Here is a 22,007-nt window from a genome sequence, read left to right as displayed (position 1 = left end):
ACAAAAGGGCGAGAAAAAACTTAATGAGAATATGATGTAATTTCTAAATATCTGTAATCTTATTCAATACAAAACATAAAAGGGAAATTTTCCACTCAAGAATTGGACAAAATTGCCAGTTGAAGTAATAAAGGAATTTTTCTCGGATGACTTTTCGTTATATTCTAGAGATATTTTAAGTTAATCCCAGAAGAATTATAATTATAAAATGAATAGAGTTTGAAATAAACAACAAGTATATATACAAGCTTGAGCTAACACCCGAAATATTTGTCATAGTACCAGAGATCGCCAGCTGGAGTATAAATTGTTTTCGCTGTAGATAAAGCGTTCATTTGACAATTAGATACCAAGGAAACAATATTTTTTTGATTGAGGGAAAAGGGATGAGGTTGTTTGATTGAGGGAAAAGGGATAAGCCAAATATGAATATAAGTAGTTACGATCAATTATTCACTTCTATTGATGCAGATTATGAAATCTTTAAAACATTGTGGCAGATATTGAGAAAAAAAAACACACTTTATTATTTTTTCGATGTGTAAAAGAACATGTTCTACATCTACCCTGGGAAAGATTTTTAAGCTTTCCAACACTCAAATATTGATAAAACAGAATATTTAAAATAAGGACAAAACAATACAGACAATGTTCATGTGTTGTCTTGAACTCGTTGTTTAATAATTTGTTCCTTCTATGTTTATCAGTTTTTTTTATATATTACTTTTTAGATTACCGGAAAGAAAATGAAGACAGATGAAGCGTACTAGGGAATTCGAATAAAAAAAAAGACCATTAAGTATTAATATAACAATTACATTTATTTATATAATAAAAAAAATATAGGTCAAACATATTTTTTTAAATTTAAAAATGAATGAAATCCCGCAGAGGAGATACTTTAATTATTGCCGCCTATACTACTTACTACCGAAATTTACACAGATGTATAAATTTAGAAAAATAAAACTGCGCTGATTGACGAAAACTTTAAAGGTATGAAATATCGTAAAAAGAGAAGACAAATTCAATATTATAATTTTCAAATTTATTTATTCAATAGGCTCGTTTTGAAATTTTATGTGGGTTAAAGATATTTTTTGGCCTTAAATTTATATGGACCGAGAAAAAAAAATATCTTTTAAAAGTAGATTTTGGACGAGAAAATGATAACAGAGACATGGTAATAGTTCAATACTGGTTGAGTGAGGGACTTTGGCTCTACAGAAGTATGCTCCCCTTAAGTCTGTGCACCTGAAGGGTTTTCTTCTCGTTAATCGTAGGATACGGCGCGCCACCGGAGAACTAATTGCACCGAGGGACGGTTCGGCTCTCACCCCTCCTAATGACATGATTTTAGCCTAAAGTACATGTAGATACAGCCTGGGAGGCCCCATCGATTGGAGAGGGGAGGGGGTGGAGGGATGTCTATCGGCACCCATAGCCTCGACAGACACGTACTAGCTGTGTAAGGTTTCACCAAGTCATACAGTGGGATAGAAGCGTCATAACTTTACTATGCAAATAAAGGATGTTTCGGCGATTCAGCTCATTTTCCTAATCTAAACTAGGAGGTACTAGTGTAGCCTAGTAATCAAACGTAGAATCAGGTCATATACGAAAGGGAGCACTCGGTTATGATTTATTTATTACAGTACTTATCTGTTTTAAACAGAGTTTCAGAATTAAAATCAATACGAATTCGCAAAAATATGTAGCGCTATAATATTTTCTGCACTACAGTAAACGCACAATTCAGCACCCAAAAAAAACTTGATAATTAAATTGTTTATTGTAAAAGAAAAAAGGTTTGTACTTTAAGTTTACACCCTTTTTGAAGTTTATCAAAAATAATTTTAACCTGTTATGTCGCATCATATTTGAATAAAAACAGAAAAAAAATATCTCAATGGATACTAATTAACATTTTTGAATTTAGTATAATTGAAAGTTATCAAAAAAACACAAACTCAAAAAATAATTTAATAAATCACAAACAAACACAACCACTAACGGACTAAAGTCCATATCTCTAGCAGAAAGACCTGCTCACACGTGGACGGTGGTGTCCGCCATATAAGTCAAACACACGGACAGTGAAGCATTCATTTGAACATTGGAGTTTCATCATTCAATATTCACATGTATAAAATCTTTGAATGAGAGATGTCGTTTTAGTGCGAAGTTGCGATTTGTAATTTCATTTATTATGACTTTTCAGCAATTCATACTCGATTACCTAAGCAAATTTTGAAATAATGAATAACAAGAGGACAATCTGGATGACCTGGAGGGACATTAAGCCGGCCGCACAAGGAGGTTAGATATGACAGAAAAGGAAGACCGAAAGAAGAGACATAGAAATAATGGAGATCTCGACAGGAAGAGCTCACTGTATTCAATATAGATTAGAGAAGACATATATAATAGATCTAGTACATGCAGGTCTACATAAGTATTAAGGATTATAACATTCTAGAGGTAATACCAATTTAACACTAGCTTTGTATAGATATAATAACGAATTTTTTATGATTAGCTATAGTTTCTGTTTTGGATGTTAAATATATTTTTTTGCCCTAATTATCTATTTGAAGATAAAAAAATAACTTCCAATTATGTTTTGGAACAGAGCATTATAACACAATAGGTGTATAATTTTAAAAATTTTTTGTATGGAGGTCATGGTGCTCGTACGAAGTGTGCGTACATGCATTCAGTGCGATTTCATGTCTGACGTTTAGGGATACTGTATATCCGGCGCTCCACCTTTAAACGACTTACCTCGCAGCACTGGTGTTCGCGTACCAATAAGACTTGAAGTACGTGCTATTAAATGAAATGAAGAGACCAACGGTGAGTCCCCAGCGTGTCGAGAGAGCAGGGGGGTGTAACCTTCCATCAGCCCGTTCGGGGGGAGGGGGTGGAGAGCTTTCTATCGTATCGCCAAGCCTCGCAATAAGCTGTCGAGACTTGTCTTGCTGTAACAAGAAATAAAGTTTGCTTGCCGATTCATCTACTTACAAGGCTTAGGAATTTATTGTAGGAGATGGGGCTGATTATCCAGATCTTCACTCTTTCGATATGGTGTAACATAATCATCACATTTATACACATTTTATGTTCGCAATTGAGCTTTTGTTTAGTAAGATATATTGGCGCATATTCAACAAAGGTATAAAAACTGTGGGGGTTGTGCCTCTCGTAAAACCTAGCCCCCAAGAGTTGAAGGTTCTGTTTAACCCAGGCGTATATGAGCCTGTAGTTGTATGCTTCTTATTTGTAACACATTATTAATAAGATTGAACCCGTATGAACCAGCCGAAACTATAAGTCCTAAAGAGTTAGTTTTTTAGAAGGTCATTTCTCTATAGTTCAAAATTAAAGAGTGTAACATGTAATTTAGTCATCCAACTACTATGAGTGCGCGTGTAAAGTGTCAATGAGACATTCAAATTTAAAATTAATATCATTGTCTAGTTCACAAACTTCAGTCTTGTTCGGCTAAAAGTTTAGTTGAGATCAATGTAAGTGGCTTGGTTGTCGTCGCGAATTGTCGATAAGGTCCCGCAATTGGGTGAGGCTCTCTTGGCTATTGTCGGGGTATATGACCCTGTCTAGTCGGGAGCGTGTGTGATAGACAACACCTTAGTGGGTGTCGATTTCTTTGCTGATACGGCTGTTTTTGCAAAAGTGAGTGTCTTTGAAACCTTTACAGGTTTCTTGCTACCATCCATAGGCTTGGTAACCATTGTGGATGAAGTTGACTTTTTAACTGTAGTAGTTTTGGCTGTTTTCTTGACTGAGGATTTCTTATCTGTGGGCTTGGTTGGCTTTAAAGACATGGATTTTTCGGACTTGACAGGCTTTGCAATCTTGAAAGAACCAGTTACGCCAGTACCATACAATGCACAAGTACCATAAAAACAAATAGACTATTAGCTGGTACTCACTATTGAAATTTTAAGTCCTTGAAAGTCCATTATCCTTAAGAGCCCCGAAAAAATAAAGACTTGTTTTTGCTTTGTGGTTTTCATAAGGATTATGTTTTTTATTGTTTATGTACAGATCGGTTGAGAAAAAAAATAAATACATTTAATATTTAAATAGAGACTGCTAAAATAAAAACATTTCAACTCGTTCATCATAGATTTTATATTATAAATATTTTTATCTAAAAACAAACAAGATGTTTAATTCAATTTTTCAACCTCTTTCTATTCCTGCAAGAATCTTTTAAAAAATACACAACGAAGAGCGACTTTTATAAAGTAAGGCGAGAAGTAAAATGACTTTATTGAATTTGTATGACAAATATTAAAAACCCTAACCAAAAGTTTAAAAATCCACTTGCATATTCAGCTTCTTTTTGGGTATTGTGTTTTCTGTTCCATATTTAAATACTAATTTATAAACTATAATGAATTCCTTTTAAAGTTTATGACATCACTTGTAATTTATTTAAAGCTTAAAAAATAAAAAGTGTACTTCGATGATGTAAATTACTAGTAAAATGACGTTTTCTAGGATTGAACACTGGTTTTGACGGATTTCTACTATTCTCTGCTCATTTGCTGGCAAATTAGCATGGATAAAGCAATGAAAAAAATATGTACGCATAGAACAATGATATGTCTATCCTCTAATATAAGTTCTATTCCTAAAAATCCCACCTCCTAATGAAAAATTAGAATAAAGTCATTCCAAACAAACACAAGTGCTGCCCAAATTCCTTAGCTCGCGCGCAGAGATAGATAGATAGATAGATAGATAGATTTATTTTCCATATACCAGTAAAATAATTACATAACAATTTACAAATCCCCACAAAGGCTCCATTCATTCTTCACAAAGGCTTAATTCATTCTTATGTTTCCTATTGTTCAGTCATATGGATGTCTACTTTCCCTTCTTTTCTCAAACCGCTTTCGAATACTTATGATAAAGCTATAAATCTTATCCAGGATGTAAATCGTTCGGCAACTAAACCGTTACTTGATATTAAAAAACTTTATATTCATTCCTGTGCGTCTTTCGCTTTTCTTCAGCTCCATGGTGATATTCCTAGGTCCCTTAGATTTACGTCTTCTTTTGTATCTGATCTGTCAAAGTATCAACTCCATAGTTCTCTAAATATCCAAATTCCGCATACACAAACAATAAGATCTGATTTTAATCCTCTTGTTGCGTGTCATTTGACATGGAACACCCTTCCCGATTCGGCTCGAGAATGCCACTCGTTTGGCACCTTCAAAAGACTAGTAAAAAATATTTGTTTTCATGTGATTAATTTTCTTTACTTTTGCCTGCTGCCAAAAGTTTTATTTCATTTCATTTTTTTTTATTATTTTTTTATATATATATATATAGATGTTGTGATTCACTGTAGTTTGATAAAGCTTATTTAGTGAACTCTCCTTTTTTTATAGATGTTGTGATTCACTTTAGTTTGATAAAGCTTATTTAGTGAACTCTCCTTTTTTTTTTTTTTTTTTCTTTTTTTTCTTTTTTTTTTATTAAGCAAATGTTTTAAATGTTAAAAGTTAAAATGCTTATGTTTATATGTTTAAATATTAACGTTATGTTTATATTGTTTAAATCTTAAGCGTTTAAATGTTTAATGTTTATTTGATCTTTTCATAATCCCCCTCCTACAGGCCATGGAGCCTTTGTGGGGATTTGTAGATTGTTATGTAATTATTTTACTGGTATATGGAAAATAAATCTATCTATCATTCTATCTATCTATCTCTGTGTCGTCTCTGTGTCGTCTCTGTGTCGTCTCTTTGTCGTCGTCTCTGTGTCGTCTCTGTGTCGTCTCTGTGCCATCTCTGTGTCGTCTCTGTGTCGTCTCTCTGTGTCGTCTCTGTGTCGACACAGAGACGACACAGACACAGATATGACACAGACACAGAGACGACACAGAGACGACACAGAGACGACACAGAGACGGCACAGAGACGTTACAGAGACGACACAGAGACGACGACACAGAGACGACACAAAGACGACACAGAGACGACACAGAGACGACACAGACACAGAGACGACACAGAGACGACACAGACACAGAGACGACACAGAGACGACACGGAGACTACACAGATACGACACAGAGACGGCACAGAGACGAAACAGAGACAACGATACAGAGACGACACAGACACAGAAACGACACAGAGACGACTCTCTGTGTCGTCTCTGTGTCGACACAGAGATGACACAGAGAGACGACACAGAGACGCCACAGAGACAACACAGAGACGACACAGAGACGGCACAGAGACGACACAGAGACGACGAGACAGAGACGACACAGAGACGACACAGAGACGAAACAGACACAGAAACGACTCTCTGTGTCGTCTCTGTTTCGTCTCTGTGATACAGAGACGACACAGAGACGACACAGAGACGACCCACAGACGACACAGAGATGACACAGATAGGGCACAGATACGGCACAGAGACGACAAAGAGACGAAACAGACACAGAGACGACTCTCTGTGTCGTATCTGTGTCGTGTCTGTGACACAGAGACGACACAGAGACGGCACAGCGACGACACAGAGACGACGACACAGATACGACACAGAGACGACACAGACACTGAGACTACACAGAGACGACTCTCTGTGTCGTCTCTGTGACACAGAGACGACACAGAGACGACACAGAGACGACAACGAGACGACACAGAGACGACAACGCGACGCAACACAGACGACACAGAATCAAAGAAGAAACAGAGACGACATAGAGACGACACAGACACAGAGACGACACAGACACAGAGACGACACAGAGACGACACAGAGACGAAACAGACACAGAGACGACACACAGACGACTCTGTGTCGAATCTGTGTCGTCTCTGTGTCGACACAGAGACGACACAGAGAGACAACACAAAGACGACACTGTGATGCCTATGAGTCGTGTCTGTTTGGTCTGTGTGTCGATGGCGTCTCTGTTTCGTGTCTGTGTCGTGTGGGTGTCGGTGTAGTGTCGGTGTGATGTCTATGTCGACACAGAGACGACACAGAGTCGTCTCTGTGTCGTCTCTGTGTCTGTGTCGTCTCTGTGTCGTCTCTGTGTCGTCTCTTTGTCTGTGTCGTCTCTGTGTTGTCTCTGTGTCGTCGTCTCTGTGTCGTCTCTGTGTCGTCTCTGTGCCGTCTCTGTGTCGTCTCTGTGTCTTCTCTGTGTCGTCTCTCTGTGTCGTGTCTGTGTCTGTGTCGTCTCTGTGTCGTCTCTGTGTCTGTGTCGTCTTTGTGTCGTCTCTGTGTCATCTCTGTGTCATCGTCTCTGTGTCGTCTCTGTGTCGTCTCTGTGCCGTCTCAGTGTCGTCTCTGTGTCGTCTCTGTGTCGTCTAGGTGTGGACAATGAGACGACACAGAGACGACACAGAATCGTCTCTGTGTTGTCTGTGTGTCGTCGTCACTGTGTCGTCTCTGTGTCGTCTCTGTGCCGTCTCTGTGTCGTCTCTGTGTCGTCGCTGTGTCGTCTCTCTGTGTCGTCTCTGTGTCTGTGTAGTCTCTGTGTCGTCTCTGTGTCTGTGTCGTCTCTGTGTCGTCTCTGTGTCATCTCTGTGTCATCGTCTCTGTGTCGTCTCTGTGTCGTCTCTGTGCCGTCTCTGTGTCGTCTCTGTGTCGTCTCTGTGTCGTCTATGTGTCGAAAAAGAGACGACACAGAGAAGAACACAGAATCGTCTCTGTGTCTGTGTCGTCTCTGTTTCGTCTCTGTGTCATCTCTCTGTGTCGTCTCTGTGTCGAGACAGAGACGACACAGAGACGACATGGAGACGACACAGAGACGACACAGAGACGACACAGAGACGACACAGAGTCGTCTCTGTGTCTGTGTCGTCTCTGTGTCGTCTCTGTGTCTGTGTCGTCTCTGTTTCGTATCTGTGTCGTCGTCTCTGTGTCGTCTCTGTTTCGTCTCTGTGTCGTCTCTGTGTCGTCTTTGTGTCGTCTCTGTGTCGTCGTCTCTGTGTCGTCTCTGTGTCGACACAGAGACGACACAGAAATGACACAGAGACAACAAAGAGTCGTCTCTGTGTCGTCTCTGTGTCGTCTCTGTGTCACAGAGACGACACAGAGATGACACAGAAAAGACACAGAGAGTCATCTCTGTGTCATCTGTGTGTCTGTGTCGTCTCTGTATCGTCTCTGTGTCGTCTCTGTTTCGTCTCTGTGTCGTCTTTGTGTCGTCGTCTCTGTGTCGTCTCTGTAACGTCTCTGTGACGTCTCTGTGTCGTCTCTGTGTCGTCTCTGTGTCGTCTCTCTGTGTCGTCTCTGTGTCGACACAGAGACGACACAGAGACGACACGAGGACGACAAAGAGTCGTCTCTGTGTCGTCTCTGTGTCTGTGTCGTCTCTGTGTCTGTGTCGTCTCTTTGTCGTCTCTGTGTCGTCTCTGTGTTTGTGTCATCTCTGTGTCTGTGTCGTCTCTGTGTTTTCTCTGTGTCGACACAGAGACGACACAGAGAGACAACACAGAGACGACACAGAGACGGCACAGAGACGACACAGAGACGACACAGAGACGACGACACAGAGACGACACAGAGACGTCATGGAGACGACACAGAGACGACACAAAGACGACACAGAGACGACACAGAGACGACGACAAAGACACGACACAGAGACGACACAGACACAGAGACGACACAGAGACGACTCTCTGTGTCGTCTCTGTGTCGTCTCTTTGCCGTCTCTGTGACACAGATACGACACAGAGATGACACCGACCCACAGACGACACATAGAGACGACACAGAGATGACAGAGAGACTACACAGAGAGTCGTCTCTGTCTCTGTGTCGTCTCTGTGTCGTCTCTGTGTCGACACAGAGACGACACAGAGTCGTCTCTGTGTCGTCTCTGTGTCTGTGTCGTCTCTGTGTCGTCTCTGTGTCGTCTCTGTGTCTGTGTCGTGTCTTTGTCGTCTCTGTGTGATCATCTCTTTTTCTTATCTGTGCCGAATCTTTTCCGTATATTGTTTATATCTTTTTAGTATCGGTGTCGTCTCTCTGTGTCGTGTCTTTCTCTGTGTCGTCTCTGTTTATTGTATGTGTCGTCTATGTGTATTGTTTTTGTCGTCTCTGTATTGTCGTCTTTGTGTCATCGTCTCTGTGTCGTATCTGTGACATCTCGTTGCCGTCTCTTAGCCGTCTCTGTGTCGTCTCTGTGTAGTATATGTGTCGACAAAGAGACGACAAAGAGACGACACAGAATCGTCTCTGTGTTGTCTGTGTGTCGTCGTCACTGTGTAGTCTCTGTGTCGTCTCTGTGCCGTCTCTGTGTCGTCTCTGTGTCGTCTCTGTGTCGTCTCTCTGTTTCGTGTCTGTGTCTGTGTCTTCTCTGTGTCGTCTCTGTGTCTGTGTCGTCTTTGTGTCGTCTCTGTGTCATCTCTGTGTCATCGTCTCTGTGTCGTCTCTGTGTCGTCTCTGTGCCGTCTCTTTGTCGTCTCTGTGTCGTCTCTGTGTCGTCTAGGTGTCGAAAAAGAGACGACACAGAGAAGAACACAGAATCGTCTCTGTGTCTGTGTCGTCTCTGTTTCGTCTCTGTGTCATCTCTCTGTGTCGTCTCTGTGTCGAGACAGAGACGACACAGAGACGACATGGAGACGACACAGAGACGACACAGAGACGACACAGAGACGACACAGAGTCGTCTCTGTGTCTGTGTCGTCTCTGTGTCGTCTCTGTGTATGTGGCGTCTCTGTTTCGTCTCTGGGTCGTCGTCTCTGTGTAGTCTCTGTTGCGTCTCGGTGTCGTCTATGTGTCGTCTCTGTTTCATCTCTGTGTCGTCTCTCTGTGTCGTCTCTGTGTCGACACAGAGACGACACAGAAATGACACAGAGACAACAAAGAGTCGTCTCTGTGTCGTCTCTGTGTCGTCTCTGTGTCACAGAGACGACACAGAGATGACACAGAAAAGACACAGAGAGTCATCTCTGTGTCATCTGTGTGTCTGTGTCGTCTCTGTATCGTCTCTGTGTCGTCTCTGTTTCGTCTCTGTGTCGTCTTTGTGTCGTCGTCTCTGTGTCGTCTCTGTAACGTCTCTGTGCCGTCTCTGTGTCGTCTCTGTGTCGTCTTTGTGTCGTCTCTCTGTGTCGTCTCTGTGTCTACACAGAGACGACACAGAGACGACACGAGGACGACACAGAGTCGTCTCTGTGTCGTCTCTGTGTCTGTGTCGTCTCTGTGTCTGTGTCGTCTCTGTGTCGTCTCTGTGTCGTCTCTGTGTTTGTGTCATCTCTGTGTCTGTGTCGTCTCTGTGTCTTCTCTGTGTCGAAAAAGAGACGACACAGAGAGACGACACAGAGACGACACAGAGACGACACAGAGTCGACACAGAGACGACACAAAGACGACGACACAGAGACGAAACAGAGACGACACAGAGACGGCACAGAGACGACACAGAGAAGACACAGAGACGACACAGAGACGACGACAAAGACCCGACACATAGACGACACAGACACAGAGACGACACAGAGACGACTCTCTTTGTCGTCTCTGTGTCGTCTCTGTGTCCTCTCTGTGACAAAGAGACGACACAGAGATGACACAGACACAGAGACGACACAGAGGCGACACAGAGACGACACAGAGACGACACAGAGAGTCGTCTCTGTGTCTGTGTCGTCTCTGTGTCGTCTCTGTGTCGTCGACTCTGTGTCATCTCTGTGTCGTCTCTTTGTCGTCTCTGTGTCGTCTCTGTGTCGTCTCTCTGTGTCGTCTCTGTGTCGACACAGAGACGACACAGACACAGAGACGACACAGACACAGACACGACCTACATACGACACAGACCCCGATACTACAAAGAGACGACTCTGTGTCGTGTTTGTGTCGTCTAAGTGTGGACACAGAGACGACACAGAGAGACAACACCGAGACGACACAGAGACGACACAGAGACGGCACAAAGACGTTACAGAGACGACACAGAGACGACGACACAGAGACGACACAGAGACGACACAGAGACGACACAGAGACGACACAGAGACGGCACAGAGACGACACAGAGACGACGATACAGAGACGACACAGAGACGACACAGACACAGAGACGACACAGAGACGACTCTATGTGTCGTCTCTGTGTCGTCTCTGTGGCGACACAAAGATGACACAGAGAGACGACACAGAGACTACACAGAGACTACACAGTGACGACACAGAGACCGCACAGAGACGACACATAGACGACGAGACAGAAACGACACAGAGACGACACAGAGACGACACAGACACAGAAACGACTCTCTGTGTCGTCTCTGTTTCGTCTCTGTGACACAGAGACGACACAGAGACGAAACAGAGACGACACAGAGACGAAACAGAGACGACACAGAGACGAAACAGACACAGAGACGACTCTCTGTGTCGTATCAGTGTCGTATCTTTGACACAGAGACTCCCCAGCGATGGGGCATAGCCGACACAGAGACGCCAACGCGATGAAGAAAAATAGAATCAGACTCGACGACACAGACACAGAGCAGCCCCAGAGCCAACACGCAGAGTTGTCCCGTTGACCACGAGATGACACCGCCCCGGCAAAGAGACGGCACAGCGACGACACAGAGACGACAAAGAGACGACACAGAGACGACACAGAGACGACGACACACACACGACACAGAGAAGACACAGAGACGACACAGAGATGACACAGAGACGACACAGACACAGAGACGACACACGACACAGACACAGACGACTCTGTGTCGTCTCTGTGTCGTCTCTGTGTCGACACAGAGACGACACAGAGAGACGACACAGAGACTAAACAGAGACGACACAGAGACGGCACAGAGACGACACAGAGACGACGACAAGAACCCCAAAACAACACTACCCCGACACACACACCACACAGAGACGACTCTCTGTGTCATCTCTGTGTCGTCTCAGTGTCGTTTATGTGAAACAGAGACGACAAAGAGACGACACAGACACAGAGACGACACAGAGACGACTCTGTGTCGTCTGTGTGTGGACACAGAGACGGCACAGAGAGACGACACAGAGACGACACAGAGTGTCGTCTCTGTGTCTGTGTCGTCTCCGTGTCGTCTCAGAGTTATCTCTGTGTCGTCGTCTGTTTGTGGTCTCTTTGTCGTATCTTTGCAGTCTCTGTGTGTTCGCTTTGTGATATCTGTGTCGGCTCTCTGGGTAGTCTGTGTGTCTTTGTAATCTCGGTGTCGTGTCGGTGTAATCTCGCTGTTGGCTCTGTGGCGTCGTCTCTGTGTCGTCTCTGTGTCGTCTCTGTGCCGTCTCTGTGTCGTCTCTGTGTCATATCTGTGTCGTCTCTGTGTCGTCTCTCTGTGTCGTCTCTGTTTCGATACAGAGACGACACAGAGACGACACAGACACAGAGACGACACAGAGACGATACAGAGACGACACAGACACAGAGACGACACAGAGACGACACTGTGTCGTCTCTGTGTCGTCTCTGTGTCGACACCGAGACGACACAGAGAGACGACACAGAGACGACACAGAGACGACACAGAGACGGCACAGAGACGACACAGAGACGACGACACAGAGACGAAACAGAGACGACACAGAGACGGCAAAGACACAGAGACGACTCTCTGTGTCATCTCTGTGTCGTCTCTGTGTCGTCTCTCTGTGTTGTCTCTGTGTCTGTGTCGTCTCTGTGTCGTCTCTGTGTCGTCTCTGTGTCACTGAGATGACACTGAGACGACACAGAGAGTCGTCTCTGTGTCTGTGTCGTCTCTGTGTCGTCTCTGTATCGTGTCTATTTCTGTGTCGTCTCTGTGTCGTCTCTGTGTCGTCTCTGTGTCGTCTCTGTGTCTTCTCTGTGTCGTCGTCTTTGTGTCGCCTTTGTGTGGTCTCTGTGCTGTCTCTGTGTCGTCTCTCTGTGTCGTCTCTGTGTCGACACAGAGACAACACAGAGTCGTCTCTGTGTCGTCTCTGTGTCTGTGTCGTGTCTGTGTCGTCTCTGTGTCGTCTCTGTGTCGTCATATCTGCGTCGTCTCTGTGGCGTCTCTGTGCCGTCTCTGTGTCGTCTCTGTGTCGTCTCTCTGTAGTCTCTCTGTGTCGTCTCTGTGTCGACACAGAGACGACACAGAGACGACACAGAGTCATCTCTGTGTCGTGTCTTTGTCTGTGTCGTCTCTGTGTTGTCTCTATGTCGTCTCTGTGTCGTCTCTGTGTCAATGTCGTCTCTGTGTCGTGTCTGGGTCGTCTGGGTGTCGCCGGGGATGTGTCGTATAAGAGCCAAGTCGGGGCCGTCTAGGTGCCATCTCAGTGCCGTCTCTCTGTGTCGTTTCTATGTCGTCTCTCTGTGGCGTCTCTGTTTTGACGCAGAGAAGACACAGAGACGAAACAGAGTCCTCTCTGTGCCAGATTTGTTTCTGCTTCGTCTATGTGACATCCCGGGGCAGTGTCGGTGTCTTCGGTGTGTCTGTGTCGTCTCTGTTTCATCTCTGTTTGGTCTCTGCGTCATATCTGTGCCGTCTCTGTGTCGTCTCTCTGTGTCGTCTCTGTGTCGACACAGAGAAGACACAGAGCCGACACAGAGACGACACAGAGTCGTTTCTGTGTCATCTCTGTGTCTGTGTCGTCTCTGTGTCGTCTCTGTGTCACAGAGACGATACAGAGACGACACAGAGAGTCGTCTCTGTGTCGTCTCTGTGTCTGTGTCGTCTCTGTGTCGTCTCTGTGTCGTCTCTGTGTAGTCTCTGTGTCGTCTCTGTGTCGTCGTCTCTGTGTGTTGTATGGGTCTTCTCTGTGCCTTCTCTGTTTAGTCTCTGGGTGTTGTCGGTGTTGTCTCTCTGTGTGGTCGCTGTGTCGAGACTGAGACGACACAGAGTCGTCTCTGTGTCGTCTCTGTGTCTGTGTCGTCTCTGTGTCATCTCTGTGTCACAGAGACGACATAGAGACGACACAGAGAGTCATCTCTGTGTGTTGTCGTCTCTGTGTCATATCTGTGTGTTCTCTGTGTCGGGTCTGTGTCGGGTCTGTGTCGGCTCTGTGTCGGGTCTGTGTCGTCGTCTCTGTGTCGTCTCTGTGCCGTTTCTTTGTCGTCTCTGTGCCGTTTCTGTGTCGTCTCTGTGTCGTCTCTCAGTGTCGTCTCTGTGTCCACAAAGAGACGACACAGAGTCGTCTCTGTGTCGACACAGAGACGACACAGAGACGACACAGAGTCATCTCTGTGTCGTGTCTTTGTCTGTGTCGTCTCTGTGTCGTCTCTATGTCGTCTCTGTGTCGTCTCTGTGTCAATGTCGTCTCTGTGTCGTCTCTGTGTCGTCGTCTCTGTGTCGTCTCTGTGTCGACTCTGTGTCGTCTCTGTGTCATCTCTGTGTCTCTGTGGTCTCTGTTTCATCTCTGTTTCGTCTCTGTGTCATATCTGTGCCGTCTCTGTGTCGTCTCTCTGTGTCGTCTCTGTGTCAACACAGAGAAGACACAGAGACGACACAGAGACGACACAGAGTCGTTTCTGTGTCGTCTCTGTGTCTGTGTCATCTCGGTGTCGTATGTGTGTCACTGTGACGATACCGAGACGACACAGAGAGTCGTCTCTGTGTCGTCACTGTGTCTGTGTCGTCTCTGTGTCGTCTCTGTGTCGTCTCTGTGTCGGCTCTGTGTCGTTTCTGTGTCGTCGTCTGTGTGTCGTCTCTGTGCCTTCTGTGTGTCGTCTCTGTGTCGTCTCTGTGTTGTCTCTCTGTGTCGAATCTTTGTCTACACAGAGACGACTCTGTGTCGTCTGTGTGTCTTCTCTGTGTCTGTGTCGTCTCTGTGTCTGTGTCGTCTCTGTGTCTGTGTCGTCTCTGTGTCATCTCTGTGTCACAAAGACGACACAGAGACGACACAGAGAGTCATCTCTGTGTGTTGTCGTCTCTGTGTAGTCTGTGTGTGGTCTGTGTGGCGTTTCTGTGTCGTCTGTGTGTGGTCTCTGTGTCGTCTCTCTGTGTCGTCGCTGTGTCGTAACAGATACGACACAAAGAAGACACAGAGTCGTATCTGTTTCTGTGTCGTCTCTGTGTCGTCTATGTGTCACAGAGACGACACTGAGACGACACAGAGACGACACAGAGAGTCATCTCTGTGTCGTCGTCTCTGTGTCTGTGTGGTCTCGGTGTCGTCTCTGTGCCGTGGCTGTGTCGGCTCGGCGTCGTGTCTGTGTCGTCGTCTCTGGGGCGTCTCTGTGCCGTGTCTTTGTCGTCTCTGTGCCGTTTCTGTGTCGTCTCTGTGTCGTCTCTCAGTGTCGTCTCTGTGTCCACAAAGAGACGACACAGAGTCGTCTCTGTGTCATCTCTCTGTGTCATCTCTGTGTCGATACAGAGACGACACAGAGACAACACAGAGACGACACAGACACAGAGATGACACAGACACAGAGACGACACAGAGACGAAAAAGAGACGACACAGACACATAGACGACACAGAGATGACACAGAGACGGCACAGAGACGTTACAGAGACGACACAGAGACGACGACACAAAGACGACACAGAGACGACACAGAGAAGACACAGACACTGAGACGACACAGGGACGACACAGATGACACAGAGACTACACAGAGACGACACAGAGACGGCAGAGAGACGACACAGAGACGACGATACAGAGACGACACAGAGACGAAACAGGGATGACACGGAGACGACTCTCTGTGTCGTCTCTGTGTCGACACAGAGACGACACAGAGAGACGACACAAAGACGACACAGAGACAACACAGAGACGACACAGAGATGGCACAGAGACGACAAAGAGACGACGAGACAGAGACGACACAGAGACGACACAGAGACGAAACAGACACAGAAACGACTCTCTGTGTCGTCTCTGTTTCGTCTCTGTGACACAGAGACGACACAGAGACGGCACAGAGACGACACAGAGACGACGACAAAGAGACGACACACAGACGACACAGATACATAGACGACACAGAGACGACTCTCTGTGTCGTCTCTGTTTCGTCTCTGTGACACAGAGACGATACAGAGACGTCCCAGAGACGACACAGAGACGACCCAGAGACGGCACAGAGACGACACAGAGACGACGACACAGAGACGACACATCAACGATACATAGACGGCACAGACACTACACCGCGACTACACCGAGACGACCAAGACACAGAGACTACAAATAGATAAGACACCGAGACTAAACAGAGACGACCCCGAGACTGCAATGAGACGACCCCGAGACGACACCTAGACGACACAGAGACGACACAGACACAGAGACGAAACAGAGACGACTCTCTGTGTCGTATCTGTGACAAAGAGACGACACAGAGACGACACAGAGACGACACAGAGACGACACAGAGACGACACAGAGACGACACAAAGACGACACAGAGACGACGACACAGAGACGACACAGAGAAGACACAGAGACGACACAGAGACGACACAGACCTAGAGACGACACAGAGACGACACAGAGAAGACACAGAGACGACACAGACACAGAGACTACACCAAGACGACTCTGTGTCGTCTATGGGACGACCCACAGACGACACAGAGAGAAGACACAGAGACGACACAGATACGATACAGAGACGACACAGAGACGACACAGAGACGATACAGAGACGGCACAGAGACGACACAGAGACGACACAGAGACGAAGACAACTACAAGACACAGAGACGACACAGACACAGAGACGACACAGAGACGACTCTCTGTGTCATCTCTGTGTCGTCTCAGTGTTGTCTCTGTGACACAGAGCCGACACAGAGACGACACAGACACAGAGACGACACAGAGACGACTCTGTGTCGTCACTTTGACGACCCAGAGATGACAGAGAGAGACGACACAGAGACGGCACAGAGAGACGACACAGAGACGACACAGAGACGACACAGAGTCGCTTCTGTGTCTGTGTCGTCTCTGTGTCGTGTCTCTTTCGTATATGTTTCGTCGTCTCTGTGTCGTCTCTGTATTGTCTCTGTGCCGTCTCTGTGTCGTCTGTGTTTTGTCTATCTGTGTCGTATCTGTGTCGACACAGAGACGACACAGAGACGACACAGACACAGAGATGACACAGACACAGAGACGACACAGAGACGACACAGAGACGACACAGACACAGAGACGACACAGAAACGACTCTGTGTCGTCTTTGTGTCGTCTCTGGGTCGTCTCTGTGTCGACACAGAGACGACACAGAGAGACGACACAGAGACGACACAGAGACGACACAAAGACGACACAGAGACGGCACAGAGACGACACAGAGGCGACACAGAGACGACACAGAGACAACAGAGAGACGACACAGAGACGGCACAGAGACGACACAGAGACGACACAGAGACGACGACAAAGACCCGACACAGAGACGACACAGAGACGACTCTCTGTGTCATCTCTGTGTCGTCTCAGTGTTGTCTCTGTGACACAGAGACGACACAGAGACGACACAGACACAGAGACGACACAGAGACGACTCTGGGTCGTCTCTGTGTCGACACAGCGACGACAGAGAGAGACGACACAGAGACGACACACAGAGACGACAAAAAGACGACACAGAGACGACACAGAGAGTCGTCTCTGTGTCTGTGTCGTCTCTGTGTTGTCTCTGTGTCGTCGTCTCTGGGTCGTCTCTGTGTCATCTCTGTTGCATCGCTGTGTCGTCTCTATGTTGTCTTTTCGTGTCGTCTCTGTGTCGACATAGAGACAACACAGAGACGACACAGACACAGAGATGACACAGACACAGAGACGACACAGAGACGACACAGACACAGAGACGACACAGAGATGACTCTGTGTCGTCTCTGTGTCGGCACAGAGACGACACAGAGAGACGACACAAAGACGACACAGAGAGTCGTCTCTGTGTTTGTGTCGTCTCTGTGTCGTCTCTGTGCCTTTGTCGTCTCTGTGTCGTCTCTGTGTCGTCTCTGTGTCGTCTCTCTGTGTCGTCTCTGTGTCGACACAGAGACGACACAGAGACGACACAGAGAGTCGTCTCTGTGTGTGTGGCGTCTCTGTGTCGTCTCTGGGTTGGGTCTGTGTGGTCGTCTCTGTTTCTTCTCTGTATCGTCTCGGTGCCGTCTCTGTGTCGACTCTGTGTCGTCTCTGTGTCGTCTCTCTGTGTCGTCTCTGTGTCGACACAGAGACGACACAGAGACGACACAGAGTCGTCTCTGTTTCGTCTCTGTGTCGTCTCTCTGTTTCGTCTCTGTTTCGATACAGAGACGACACAGAGATGACACAGACACAGAGACGACACAGAGACGACACAGAGAGAAGACACAGAGACGACACAGAGACGACACAGAGACAACACAGAGACGGCACAGAGACGACAGAGAGATTAAACAGAGACGACGACAGCGACCCTACAAACAGATTAAAACGACCCGACACAGACAATTCGAAGCACAAGACCCCGAGCCGAACACCATAAGCAACAGAGGTGACACAGGGACGACCCCCCGACCACACACAACCAAGACCCACAGCCCACACACAGACGAGACAAAGACGGCACAGAGCCGACCCAGAGACGACGACAAAGACCCGACACAGAGACGACACAGACAGAGAGACGACACAGAGACGACTCTCTGTGTCGTCTCCGTGTCGTCTCTGTGACACAAAGACGACACAGAGACGACACAGAGACGACACAGACACAGAGCCGACACAGAGAGACGACACAGAGACGACACAGAGAGTCGTCTCTGTGTCTGTGTCGTCTCTGTTTCGTCTCTGTGCCGTCTCTGTGTCGTCTCTGTGTCGTCTATGTGTTGTCTCTCTGTGTCGTCTCTGTTTCAACACAGAGACGACACACAGACGAAGACACAGAGACGACACAGAGATGACACAGAGACGACACAGACACGACACAGAGAAGACACAGACACAGAGACGACACACAGAAGACTCTGTGTCGTCTCTGTGTCGACACAGAGACGAAACAGAGAGACGACACAGAGAAGACACAGAGACGACACAAAGACAGCACAGAGACGACACAGAGACGACGACAAAGACCCGACACAGAGATGACACAGACACAGAGACGACACAGAGACGACTCTCTGTGTTGTCTCTGTGTCGTCTCAGTGTCTTCTCTGTGACACAGAGACGAGACAGAGAAGACACAGAGACGACACAGACACAGAGACGACACAGAGAGACGACACAGAGACGACACAGAGAGTCGTCTCTGTGTCTGTGTCGTCTCTGTGTCGTCTCTTTGCCGTCTCTGTGTCGTCTCTGTGTCGTCTCTGTGTTGTCTCTCTGTGTCGTCTGTGTGTCGACACAGAGACGACACAGAGACGACACTGAGTCGTCGCGGTGTCGTCTCGGGGTCGGTGTCGTCGCTGTGTCGTCTCTGTGTCGGTGTCGTCTCTGTGTTGTCTCTCTGTGTCGTCTGTGGGTCTTCTCTGTGTCGTCGTGTCGTTGTCGTCTCTGTGTCGTCTCGGTGCCTTGTCTGTGTCGTCTCTGTGTCGTCTGTGTGTCGTGTCTGTGTCCGATCTGTGTCTGTGTCGTCTCGTAGTCGTCTCTGCGTCGTCTATGTTTCTTCTCTGTGTCAAATATTAGACAAAGATAGTCGTCTAAGTGTCGTATATGTGTCTGTGTTGTCTAGGTGTCGTCTCGGTGTCGTCTCTGTGTCATCGTCTCTGTGTCGTCTCTGTGCCGTCTCTGTGCCGTCTCTGTGTCGTCTCTGTGTTGTCTCTGTGTCATCTCTCTGTGTCGTCTCTGTGTCTGTGTCGTCTCTGCGTCGTCTCTGTGTCGTCTCTGTGTCGTCTCTGTGTCGTCGCCTCGTTGTCGTATTTTTGACTTATCGGGTAAGTATCTGGCTCTACTCTGTCTCGTGGCTGGGTGTTGTATCTGTGTCGTCTCTGTGACACAGACCCAGCAACGAGACGATCCCGGGGCTCCTGAGAGGCAAATACGACACAGAGACGACACAGAGAGACCAAGTATACTCGAACAAAACACGGTACAGATACGGCACCGAAAAGACACAGAAACGTTACAGAGACCACGTAGCGACGACGAAACAGAGACGACACAGAGACTACACAGACACAGAGACGACACAGAAACGACTCTCTGTGTCGTGTCTGTTTCGTATCTGTTACACAGAGACGACACAGAGACGACACAGACACAGAGACGACACAGAGAGTCGTCTCTGTGTCTTTGTCGTCTCTGTGCCATCACTGTGTCGTCTCTGTGTCGTCTCGGTGTCGTCTCTGTGTCGGGTCGGTGTCGTCGTCTGTGTGTCGTCTCTGTGTCGTCTCTCTGTGTCGTCTCTGTGTCGACACAGAGACGACACAGAGACGACACAGAGTCGCCTCTGTGTCTTCTCTGTGTCGTCTCTCTGTGTCGTCTCTGTTTCGATACAGAGACGACACAGAGACGACACAGAGACGACACAGACACAGAGACGACACAGAGAAGGCACAGAGAGACGAAAAAGAGAAGATACTGCTACGACCCCGACACGCCCCAGAGACGGAACAGAGACGGAACAGAGACGACACAGAGACGACGACAAAAAGACGGATAAGAGACGGAAAAGACTCGACACAGATACGAAACAGACACAGCGGAAACCCAGAGAACTAGAACAGCTACAGCACAGAAGCTGAGAATACACAGCGACGACTCTTTGACGGCACCTAGGATTCTCTGGGGCGACCACCAGAAAACCCCGATATAAGACGAAGAGACGACCCACAGACGACACCGAGACGACCCCGACACCCAACCGACACTACCAAGACACGACACAGAGGCGACGACAAAGACACGACACAGAGACCACACAGACACAGAGACGAAACAGAGACGACTCTCTGTGTCGTCTCTGTGTCGTCTCAGTGTCGTCTCTGTGACACATAGCCGACACAGAGACGACACAGAAACTGACACTACACAGAGACGAGTCTGTGTCGTCTCTTTTTCTACACCGACACGACACGGAGAGACGACACAGAGATGACACAGAGACGACACAGAGAGTCGTCTCTGTGTCTGTGTCGTCTCTGTGTCGTCTCTTTGTCGTCGACTCTGTGTCGTCGCTGTGTCGTATCAGTGCCGTCACTGTGTCGTCTCTGGTTTGTCTCTGTGTCGTCTCTCTGTGTCGTCTCTGCGTCGACACAGAGACGACACAGAGTCTTCTCGGGGTCGGCTATGTTTCTGGGTGGGCTCTTTGCCATGTCTGTGTCGGTGTCGTCTCTGTGTCGTGGCGGTGTTGTCTATGGGCCGTCTCTCTGACTTCACTGATTAGTCGCTGTGACGTCACTTTTTAGTCTCTCTGTGTCTTGTTTATGTCGTCACAGAGACGTCAAAGTGTCGTGTCTGTGTCGTGTCTGTGTCTGTGTCGTCTCTGTGTCGTCTCTGTGTCGTCTCTGTGTCAAAGAGACGACACAGAGAGTCGTCTCTATGTCGTCTCTATGTCTGTGTCGTCTCTGTTTCTTCTTTGTGTCGGATCCTGGGCATATAGGCGTTTCGGGCTCTGTTTCGTCGCTTTTCCGTCTCGGTTCCGGCTCTTGGGAGTATCGTTGCCGTCTGGGTGCCATCTGTGTGTCGTCTCTGTGTGTCGTCTCTGTGTCGACACAGAGACGACACAGAGAGTCGTCTCTGTGTCGTCTCTGTGTCTGTGTCGTCTCTGTGTCGTCTCTGTGTCGTCCCTGTGTCGTGTCTGTGTCGTCGTCTCTGTGTCGTCTCTGTGTCGTCTCTGTGCCGTCTCTGTGTCGTCTCTGTGTCGTCGTCTCTGTATCGTCTCTGTTTCATCTATGGGTAGTCACCGAGTGGTCTCTGTGTCTTCTCTCTGTGTCGTCTCTGGGTCGACACAGAGCCTACACAGAGACGACACAGAGTCGTTTGTGTGTCGTCTCTGTGTCTGTGTCGTCTCTGTGTCGTCGTTTCTGTGTCATCTCTCTTTGTCGTCTCTCTGTCGACACAGAGACGACACAGAGACAACCCAGAGTCGT

The sequence above is a fragment of the Artemia sp. Qi Xiang Cuo genome, chromosome 4 (genome assembly GCF_049724085.1).
Source record: "Artemia sp. Qi Xiang Cuo chromosome 4, ASM4972408v1, whole genome shotgun sequence".
NCBI classification, from domain to species: domain Eukaryota; kingdom Metazoa; phylum Arthropoda; class Branchiopoda; order Anostraca; family Artemiidae; genus Artemia; species Artemia sp. Qi Xiang Cuo.
Note: the sequence above shows the minus strand (reverse complement) of the source record.